The sequence below is a fragment of the Molothrus aeneus genome, chromosome Z (assembly GCF_037042795.1).
Source record: "Molothrus aeneus isolate 106 chromosome Z, BPBGC_Maene_1.0, whole genome shotgun sequence".
Classification (NCBI taxonomy): domain Eukaryota; kingdom Metazoa; phylum Chordata; class Aves; order Passeriformes; family Icteridae; genus Molothrus; species Molothrus aeneus.
Genome location: NC_089680.1, coordinates 37,575,272 through 37,587,435, shown reverse-complemented (window position 1 = coordinate 37,587,435; position 12,164 = coordinate 37,575,272).

The window sequence follows — 12,164 nt, the reverse complement described above, 5'->3', positions numbered from 1 at the left end:
TTAGTCAGGTTTTGGGTAGGCTTCAGGTGTTCAAGGGGTGATTAGGCTCAGAGATTTTTGATTTTTGGGGGGTGTTTTTTTTCCACTGGGGTTAGTGGTTTGTTTCTGCATTTCTTTCCTTTTATGGGTTATAAATGGTGTAACTTGAGATCACCACACTATGGCACAGCCTTTCCTTATGTAACCAAGTCAGAATTAATATAAAAGTAAGTGAAATATGGCCATGGATGACTTGAATGTATAGATTTCTGATTCTCTCTGGACTGTTAATTTCATTTGTTCCAGCGCAAAATTGGCCCAAAATGCTATTGAATAAAATTCTTGAACAATAGTAGTCTTTTACCCAGGTCAGGCTGATTCCACAACTCACAGTGACCTTGGCCTACAAGCCCTGTGCTGCCTTGCAGCTGGACCACGCTCAGGAAGGGTGTTTGCACCATGAGCAAGGTGGTCCTGGTAATCTGTATTCAGGGAAGCTGACACCCAGTGATGCTGAAGACCAACAGTCTAGAAGCACTTCATTAATCTGTGAAGCTCACTGCTCCAAGATAAAAAGAGGTCAAGTGCTCAAGAGGACTCCAAATGGATTAGCTTTTGTACTGCTTCTGCAAGCTTCTAATTGCACTTGACATTCACAGATGACAGAAGAGAAACCTTCACATTACAAGGCATTATCCAGTCCTCCTTGTTGTTAAAGAAAAAAAGACAAAAAAAAATTGTCCAAACAATTTCTCGGGGGCATCTGACAAGGTCCAGTAAAAGAGAAACTGTTTACCAGAGAGATACCACTGCAGTACGACCCCTCCCAAATGCCTCCCAAGTGCCTCCTGACTTGCCAAGAGCTAAGCACAGGGGCAGGGAACACCGCAGCAGCAAGTCCTCATCACTGCTTGGCTGGCCCTCACAGGAGGTGATGACTGTGCAAACTACCAGCAAAGTGTGCAGGCAGGGGGTTGGTGGGACAAGGATGAGTGCAGTGTGAATGCAATAGACGGGCATGCCCAGCCAGCAGCCACCAGCACCTTGTGGGAGTGGTGGCAGCGTCCTGGGCCTGTGACAAGGGAAGGCAGTGAGCCAGGAGCTGCCCCCTGACTCAGGGCATGTCTACCTTGCTGCAGCCCCAGGCTCAGGCACATTCCTCAGAGGAAGTCCTGCATTTATTTCAAAACACTCGTAAAATTATTTGCAATATATTGGAGAGGACTGTGTTATTGTTCTTTCCCTCTAAAATCAAATGGAGCTGTATACATTATGGGGACAATATGCATAAAATCCAATATTTACCAGATTTCCTGGGTACTACTTAAAACAACGAAATAATATAGTTTTAAGCATATGATCCACACATTAACACACACAGTTTGGAAGTATGTTTCTTCCCTCTATTCATTATGCAGAAGAAATCTAAAAATAAATTCAGATATTTGAAATACACTTTAGACCTTTGATGCTCTAAATGGATGGATGTCTAATTTTATTTCACTCAATCTGAAAAAAAGCTTTACACAGAACACTTTGTATCCAATTTTAATGTTACTCATTTTTGTGGTTATGATTTCAAGGTTTTAAAAATACCAGAAAAGTATGAACTTACTGGCAGACAACTCTTTCACACCACAAATCTGCTTTTCAGACTTCAAAAATAATTTTTAAGCACTTAAGTCTGAAATTATATTACTTTCTCTGAACATAGATTGGTAGTAAAAAGAGATTATGCACATCTAAATTCACATTTTTCCACCAAATATAGGAAAAGAGAGCATCTGAAGCCTAAAAACAGCTAAGAATAATTGTCAGTAAAGAGATGGAATCCCACAGATAGGAAGCAATATTCATATTGCAGCTTTAGGACACTATCAGACTAAAATAGGAAGATATAAACTTCCTAGTGAACCTTTTACTTCATCAGGAATGCTTAGGTTTCCTACTCTGCTTACATTACTATGCCAATAGGTGATTTCAGATGGTTTTTTTTTTCCCTTCCCTTCCCTTCCCTTCCCTTCCCTTCCCTTCCCTTCCCTTCCCTTCCCTTCCCTTCCCTTCCCTTCCCTTCCCTTCCCTTCCCTTCCCTTCCCTTCCCTTCCCTTCCCTTCCCTTCCCTTCCCTTCCCTTCCCTTCCCTTCCCTTCCCCATTGATTAATGACTTTCTCCATGAAATCCTGAAATATTCAATATAAATACAGAATACTGTTGAATTGGTGAATCCCATCAGTGAAATGCTTTGGAAAATGCTCAGTTGGGTGTACTGGCACAGGTAAAATTCTTTACCAGAGCTTAGAAGCCTGGGTGTTGGTGAATCGTGTGCAGCAGGCATCCAGTGAAGGGACAAATAACTGTTTCAGACTTGCACATTTTCAAGATCAAACTCTTACAGTAAGTTTAGATATCTGAGAGGACAGAGTGTTACTTTGTCACTTTTTACTGATGCGAGAGATACCTGCACTCATGCCACATAGCTTGTACAGGCATGCAGTCCTCCAAAGAAGCTGCAGCTTTTGGCTCCTGTCAACAGTACGTGCATCTTAACACATTACTTTTGTTTAGGATCTTGGCTGAGGGCCCAGCCTTTGGGTCACCGAGTGGATATTGCACAGAGGATATTTTCCTGTATTTGGTAACACCAGTTTTTCTCATAAACATGTCAGTATTGCGAAGTGCACATTTCATTTTTCATATTCCATATTTTCACATGTGCACCTCAGTGGATGGCATTATGCATGCAACAGCAGATCACCTACAAATGCTGACTTGCAATGGCTTCCCTGATCTCTACTATTTCTTCAGTTCCATTTGCAATGAATTTGCTGATCAATATGCCCCTTATGGGCACCTCCATTCAGCAGAGAAACTTCAGAAAAGCCATTTAATGGCATTCTGTGTCATTAGGATGATGCTGCTTGAGCAGGGAGGTTGGAGCAGATGATCCTGTAGTCCTTTCCAGTCTTACCCATTCTGTGATTCTCTGATTGGTCACATTCTGTTGCTGAGAGGGTTTCAGACTGTGCTTTGGAGTAGGTAGCCCTGCTCCTCAAACCTCCCCTGGATTTTTTCTGACAATTTATCTACAATAACTAATACACTTTGACATTCTTTTCCCTTCCTACAACCTGGTTCCATGCAGTGTGATATTTCTTCCTACAATCTATACAGGAATACAGCATCTAATAACACGCTTGAATTCAACTTTCCTTGAAAGCAACAAGGAAAGAATTAGGCCTGAGTTGCTGATACAGAACAGATACTATGAGTGATACACAACACACCTCAAAGATCTGCACAAATGGTTCCCATGGAACTAAATGCTTCCTCTTTAACAAATTAGGATAATTAGCATTGTAGCATATGTAGAGACAGAAGACTTCAGCAACTTCCTTTTAGTGCAGTAGTTAGCTTGAAGACTGAAAGAAACATCACAAGAAAATTACCAGACTCACCTGTGTTCCTACTGCCTGATATCAGGGCACAGTGTGTGAGATCAAGTGCTTTATTACAGGCTATATCCTGCTGTATTAATTAACCTTTTACAGATACAGCTCAAGAAACCTAAGCTTTCTTCAGAGCTAACTTGCCCAGAAGCTGGCCAGGTCACCTCACACCATTTAGCTCCCCAGACTTTAGTTTCACCATCACTGAAATGGGGCTAACAATGTTTTCTTGTGGTGCTTTAAGATCAGCTACTGAGAAAAGGTATTTTGTTATTATTTACGTAAAAATCTGTGTGACTTTGTGAGAGCTATGCAAAAATAAAGAGAAGATTAATACTTTCCCTGAAGTGCCTAACAAAGGACATGAATCTCCCCGAGGCAGGGAAATACTACTGTCACCCTGCTGCTGCAGGTAGCCACAGGCTACCCCTGCTGCTTTCTCTTCACAACCACCTCACAGCCCCTTCACACTGACACACAAACCAAAACTCTCTGGACACCTGCCCTCCCACCAGCACCCTGCTACAAAGTCACATTGCTTCACAGCTGACCTTGATCGAGATCCGGATCCTTGTAGCCATAGAATAAGGTGACAAGCAGAGGCATTAAGGTTCCACCCAAAAGAGAGTTTGGCTATGCAAAATTCTGAGTTCGGAGGCAATCACCAGCCACAGTAAGTGTGCCACAGAAGCACGTGGAAAATGAGAGGTCAGGTAAACCATCTGAATCAGCCAGAGAGAGGAGAAGTGAAATCTCCCATGTAAGCAGCCTACAGCTGGCTATTACATATTGGAAGCAGAGTCAAATTTGAAAAACAGAGAAAGACTAAGTGAAAGAAAGTGGCTAATTTAGATGCCTTCAGATCAGGATTTCAGATGGAGGACATTGCATCCCAGCACACAATGTGTTTCATAAATAATGCTTCCCAGCTCTTTCCCCCGCAGACTCACAAGCTTGCAGCAGGCTGACCTTCACAGGTTTTGTTTTGGGTGACTGGCTGTCCCTTGGGAAGAGCCTGGGCCAACTCTGGACTAGTAAGTGAGCTAAAACTACCCATACACTGAAAGTACATCCTGCAATACTTAAGAGCTTCTTGCAAATCCAGCTTCCTGTTAGCTTGGGTACACTTGACCACAATCTTGTGTATTTCCTGGTGCACCTAAGCACCACAGCTGGTCTATGAATAGGGAAGAGTTAAATAGAACTTCCTGCCCTACCCCCCCCCCCCCCAACTTTTTTCCCTCCCTCTTCAGCTTTCTGGCTACTCACAAATGATCAAATGATCAGCAAGTTATTTTCTAGAAGTCTTACACAGAGCTTCACAGAGAAAATACTGTCACTATAATATTGCTTTTTGTGAGTCCTAGCTTCTGACTTGTGGGAAAAGGAAAATAGTGCTATGTCCCACAGCACAGTAAGCAAAACATATTTCATTTTGGAGTAGACTACTATAAAAGCAAATACTAAAAACTGCTATATGAAAACCTCAAGGTATTCACCAAAACATTTTTAATCTTTTTTTTTTAAATTAAAATGGTGGTGTTTTTCTTCCTTTTTTATATATAGAGGACACTTTTTTTCCCAGGATGCCTTCCTGGGAGTAAGTCTTTGGGATTCAAATGGAATTTAACATTAGGTTTATTTATTTATTTAATCTGGCTAGATACATGACTGGCACTTGGTTACATTGTTTCTTCTTACAGTAAGTAAGCAACAATTTTCTTTCTCATACAGCATTTCATTCTTCATTTGGCAAGAGTTTAAACATATCAGTATTAGCAATTGTAACCATATCCTGAAATAAACCCACTGATGTGCAAGATACCTCCTAGTCTTCTTTTAATTTCAATTAAAAGTTAGTAGAAACTCTTCCAGAAGGAAATATAACCAAAAGCAAACTATTTTAATGCTGTAAGGACTAACACTCAGGCAAAGTTAAACACAGCTCACTGTAAATTACAGGGAAGACTTTCCAGGAGTATGAAAGGATATAAGCAGACTAAATTTACTTTTTTCACTAGAAGAAATGACAAAAAAACACATGACAGAAAGAGAAGTCATCTGTCTAATGGTGAAATGAAGACCCAAGGTAATGTTACTATGACTACAGTTGTGAATATTCTCCATATTACCGTTCCGATTTATGCCCATTCTTGCAGACAGATTTCCAATGTGCAAGCACAGAGGAGAGCAACCTCTCTTACAAAAATCATCTGCCATAAAAGACCAGACAAAATGGAGGAGTGAAGAGATGCCCACTTGCACATTATCTAAGAGTAAGCAGGGCTGTGATAGAGCTGTAGGTTTGCTGAGGACAAACAGGAGAGAAAGCAGAGCCTGTAGGGCCACCACTCTGTGTTTTATATAAAGAGATACTCCCGTGTCCCGACCTCTGGGGCCAAGAAGATATTCTTGTTCAAGGTCACAAGGAAAACAGAAGATGTAAATAGAGCCTGGCAGTTTTTGAAGGAGAAAGGCCCTAATTACATGGAGACAGACAGACAGGCTGCCTGTGGAGAGCTAGCTCTGCTAGCTAAGCATGGTGTAAACTGGGCACCTCCTGAAGAGCTTTCCCATTTAGTAATCACTTACAAGATAGCTAACCTAAGTGAAATCCCATGTATTTCATTAACAGATACTGTCACTAAAATGAAACTGACTTCCTGGATTCTTTCCAATAAAGCTACCAAAAATAGTCTCAGTCCACTGCCAAAAAATCAACGCAGTCCAAATTCCCATGGAGAGAATCAGAGTGTGCTTTTTACTTTGTATAATTACTCACCAATTATTGCCATGTACCTCACTTGGAGTCCAGGAGCCACTACTATCATCCATAAAAAGGAGACTGTGTAGTACACTATTTCTTTCTTTTTGTGTGTGTTGAAAGAAGAATGCTTATAGTAAAATAAGGTACTTGAGACAACATTGTATTTAGGGTCATTAGATGGATCAGATAGAAAATACACTGTTCTAAAAAAAGTATTTGTCAATGTCTTTATATTAACACTAAATAAGGTTAACAGAAGTATGTATAGAAGTCTAGGGAGTCTGAGAGCCAAATCTCATGAGATGTCTCATCTTACTCAGAGAATTATGCATTTTTTAATCTCTTTAACCAGCCTAAGTGACTTGAATAGAATAATAATTGAATAACTCACAATATCAGGTCAAAAAGACATATTAATTCTCTTTAGCATTTCATCAGAAAGAAAAAAAAAACCCAAAATAAATAATTCTTTCTTTGTTGCTCTTAACTGATCCAGGCCTTCAGTTCACAGTTATGGGACACTACTCTTTAACTGAGAGCAGCTTTCTCCAGTTTAATTTCAGCAAAAGTAATCTTTGGGGTACTCTGGATGAACCCAGATGGCTCTTAAGAACTGCTTTAAAATGAAGTACTTGTGGCTAAGCTTGTATGTTCATCTGTCAGCTATAGAAGTTTGTTTGCATGATAGGCTGTGCTATTAGCATTCAATTCTGTATCGCTTCTGAGCTTTGTGTGAGGCTCTGATCTGTGTCTGCCTTTGAAATAGGGCAGAATCAATATTGTTTCAGTTGTGATTAGGTTCATTTTGTGTGCAAGATACACAAGAAACTCTCTTCCTTAAAAGCATTTCCCTGCAACACAGCCCTGTCATTGTGAAAGGGAACAGGAAATGCTGTGAAAATTGGAGATGGTTTAAGTCAGAAGAATATTAATTATGTAGTGGGAAATTTGCTGAAACAATGCTTTTCAACCTTGTTCTGTTTGGAAGGCCCCAAAAATCTGCAAGTGTATATAAACCACTTATCAGAAAAAGAAATTTACTGGCTAATGTATTTGTGTTTGGGTTTTCCTTCACACTTCAGAGGAGTAGCTTCTGAGCTACAGCACTGGAGTAGAGATTCCTTCTTCAGAGACCAGGATGTGCCACAGGTTCTTCATGATGTCCTGTGGTGACGACCTCAGTTACTATGATTTTAACCACAGAAAATGTATTTCATTCAGCAACAGCATGATCAAATAGCCTCTCTGTTTGAGCTGTTGCAAAGAAAAGTCAAGCTAGTGTCTTCTGAAAATTGTTTGGATTTTTCTTGACTGATTACTATACAGTTTTAATAATAATTTGACACTTCCTGTCTTCGTGGATAACCTATTCCCAACACAATAATTCTTAATTCTCAATGTTAGCTAGCATGGGATGTGATGCTCCATGGTTACAAAGCTATGACCTTGCTGAATAGTATTGTATAATTTGACCATACTTACTGATCAATTTATATCTTAGAACACTTATTTGTCCATTTTTAAAATATAAGGGGAAATAATGTCAGTATCTGTCTCCTTTCTTTTCTCCAATTTTATCCAGTAAAGGTTATTTTTACATTTCATCCCTCTGCATAACTGAAAACAAATCTATAAATTCTCTCAGAAATATGCAACATACATGATAATCAAAGTATCACCTATGTATAACCCTTCCATAAGCAAAGAGCCTTAACGTGTTCATATCTTTGCTTTGTCTTTAGAGAAATAGAATTTCAGGATAATTTTCTCATATTTTGGATGATTTTAGACCCCAATATTATTTCTTATTCAAGTACAGGAAGCATTTACATTGTAGGCATTCTTTCTTACATAAATACTTAGTAAAGGTCTATTTCTTGCACTCAGATGCCCTGCTTCTCTGAACTTTGGGAAATTATAATACCTTTCCAGGATGAATCATAAAAAAAGATTCTTGCTAGATTGAATTTCAACAGTAAGAGCCTATAGCCTTCAGCACAAATAATCAACCTTGGTTACAAAAATAGTTGGTTATTTTTGGTAAATGAAAAGTTTTGAATTTACACTTCAACACAATTTTTTCTCTTTTCCTGTATCTCCATGTTCATACTGTATTTCATTACTGGTTGTATTTACAAGGCTTAGAGAAACTGAAAGGAAACAAGAAGGAAGGCTTATAGTTTAGAGGTACTTTGTTGTATAAAAATACTTACACTGATCATAAAAAAGTATAAACACCTGGTGTGTATGAGAGACAAGTGCATATTTCCTGATTGTCAAAAATCTGCATCTACTAAAGCAGTCATTAGACATGGTTGGAAATAAAATTTGATTGTTTATTTACATTTTCAACATAAAACAGTGTTTCCTATTTAACTTTTTACTAACAGCTTTAAACTTGTGATTTGATTATTTTTGTGTGCAAGATATAGGAAAACCTCTCATCCTCCGAAGCATCTCCCCAAAATGTGGGCAGACAACACCCTGAATTTTGTAAACATGTGTTTGTAATTATAGTACATGGGTTCAAGCCATGCAGAAATAGTATGTGTACACTAGCAAAAGAGATGGCTCAGACCTTTTGTCTGCCTGCTTTCTGTATCCAATCATGATTTTTGCTTTTCTGACATGGCATTTTATTGCCTCAAAGTGACTTTTATCTGTGCTGCAATTCCTCCTTCTTTTTCCCTTAGGTATTGACAATATTCTGAGTGCTGAGGGCATTGAAGGCCCTGAGGTGACTGCTTGTCTAAGGACAGAATAAGATGAACTGCAGAGCAGAGCCAGGCACGCAATCTAACTCAGAGCCAGCCTCTGGTTTGTAAGGCTGCCCCATTTTCTCTGTGACCAGGGCACAGCATCCTGGTAAGTGTGCATTGTGCCCTGGCTACAGCTTTGCTTCCAGAGCAACACATGAATGTACAGTCACGCACATTTTGAATTAAATTTTCCAGTGTTCACATCCACAAGCCTGCAGGAACAGAATCTGAAGTGCAGCTCTGTAATAGGTATACTCAAATATATATTCTGGATATTTTTTTCACTGTACATATTGAAATGCAAATGACAGGGTTTTACTTCTGCTGAAAGATTAATGATACTTAACCATGGATGTACATCAGGTAACTTAAAATCCAGGAAAGTGCCTCTGTTCCTTTGAAAGTGATTCTGTCCCTTGGCTCACAGTTGTGGAGAGTGCTGTGCCTGGGTGCATCTGAAGTCCCCAGCACTGCTTTCAGCAGAGCAGGTTCAACCTGGTAAGAGTAATGATTTTCCTGAAGGGTAAAATAGTCTCTTGCACTGAAATTCCAGCTAATCAGAGGGCCTTCAAATGGCATGAAAGAAATACATATATAACAAGTTCTTTAATCCCTAAGGACCTGATGTGCCATAACAGATTCCTAGTCAATTGTAAAGAGTTATCAGGGTCATGTTAAACTCTATATGCTTATGTAGTTAGCACTTAATACATATCTGCAGCATGACAAGTTTCATGGCCAGTTGAGTAACCTACCCAGTGTTCCCCAGACAATGGGATATGAAGGGGCATTCCAGCACAGATATCACCATCATATCACCATGAGTGCCAGCATGTTTAGTTTATTTCATCTCCATAAGGCAGTGATAAAACTTTTTATAAGCTGTATTTTGGAAAATACATCTTGGCCAAAAAGAAAGATCTTGACCTTTCTATTCACTTTTTGAGTCCAGGAAAGTATGTTTAACCCTGAAATATCACTTTGCTATAAAAAACCTTCTATTTATGTTAGACACCACTGCCTCCTCCCATGTCTAGATTCATGTGTTCCTTTCTATTTTCAAAAGGGAAATTAATCTTCCTTTGCCTTTAATATAAGTGCCATAGGAATATGTTTTCCTATTAATGACAATGCAAATTTTATTCCAAACTCCATAGTGAAGGCAGATATTCCCCAAACTGTCCCTGTGCCCCTGTTAGCATCTGGTCTATTATAGAGAAGCAGAGCCAAAGCTCTAACAATAGAGTTCAGACAAGGCACCCAATGCTGTATAGCAGTAAGAACAGTCTAATTTTTTATAAACTGTGAATTACTTTTCCTGGACATAAAGCTTTCTTGTGTATCAAGCTGACTTAAAAAAAAAAAAATTCATGAGAATTTTTGGAGGGAAGGAAAGGGGCAAACCTTTCATTGATCACTTTGTTTTTTCTAGGCAGGAAGATAATTATTCCCCCAATTTGTACAATAAGAAATAAGTTGAGAAAATATGCATCAAGTGTGAAATTTTTCCTGTTATGACAAAAAGCTATACATGGTTTTACAGAGAATAAACTACTTAATTTAAGCTATAAGTCACTCTTTGATAAAGCCATTTACATTTCATAAAAGTACTATATTATTGTGATGGAAGCAACATGAGGCTCCCTTATCCAGGCAGAATACCACAGGTTATGTATGACAGCCATACTAATTCCATACAGTGCTACTGCTGCAATCCTTTCCTGCCCTGGAAGTCTTGGTGTCCCATTTAGAAACATGAACTTTTCTCATGATCATTCCTTAGTCTCAGACAGTCAGCTGTATGAGATGAGGATATGTAACCTTGAAGAAATGTAATAATATTGGCATTTAGAAATCACTCTGTAGTCTTTTTTAATTGCTACCACAATATACCCAAGAGCTGAACAAGAAATTATTCTTATTGATCTAATTATTCTAAGCCAATCCAACCTGCAAAATGACCAATACCTTGTCTTTTCAGACATGGTGAGTCATCACAGACTTTAGTCTAACTGTTTACTTATTTGACTAGCTCTGTAAGAGGAAAACTAATAATAAATAAAATTATTCCATGAAATGCTTATAATTCTTTTTTCTTTCTTCTTCTAATTACAACTGTTAGAGGGTGTATTTTCATGGACTCAAAAAATAACAGAGCGTAAGATTACAAAAATAAGTGTAATCAAAAGTAAACTTATGCTCTACTCTCAATAACATTCAATTTTCTTTTAGAGAAATATGATGCTGCATATCTATTTTGAACTAAGTTCTCCTAAGTAAGTAGTACTGAGTGATTCACACGGGCAAAGGATACAATATCAATGCACCTGACCACCTCTTTACAGTGAAGAAAGTATCATACATAGAAAACGTCATTCTTGGGTGTTGTTAAAAGCATGTTTTCCCTCCATTTTACACTCATCACCCAGCTGATGACTGCTTGTACAGGTCACACAGATTTCAGTAGTCCTTGTTTTACATAGTGTAGACTGAGGGCATGCATAATTTTTGACAATTTTTTCTTTTTGAAATTAGTTGCATTTGTCTAAATGCAAGATGCTTCTTTGCATCACTTGCAAGATAAACATTGCTCTAAGGGATGGTATAATGCTTATTTCCTTTCAGATCTTCGAATTCTGATCTCCAAAATGGCTCTGGTAGAATTTTTCTTATGTTACAGGTTGTTAAAATGTGTGAATGTATTGCATCTGAAAGAATACTGAAATTTTGCATGACTATCCTACATTTACAAAATTCAGAGTTTTCCGTGCTGTGTGCGTGCAGCACTGTATCCGTATGATCATGATTCATCTCCTCTGTCTTTCTCAGCTGCTAATTCCTTGCCAAGTTCTACTGCTGGGTGCTTTGTAGTGTATAAAGATTTGAAATCAGTATGAAGTTGGCAACAATTTGAGAAATAAGTTAAAAGAGCCCAATGCATTATTTATTTTTAAAGTCCTGGACAGTTTTCTTTCTCAAGTTAGTAGCATAAATCACCCCTTTTGGGTCTTGGGCTAGGCCTCTTTCAGTTGATGTTTCACAACATCTGTTTCACAATGCTTAGGCAACAGACAAACTAGTCTGCCTTGGCAACAGGCACTGCTTGCTATCCATTTATATTTCTTTTTAAATATTGCTGTAAAATTAGGCAGGAGGGGTTGCAGCAAAAAGAAATTTTAATATAATTGCCTTAATTTAGAGATGAGATTAATG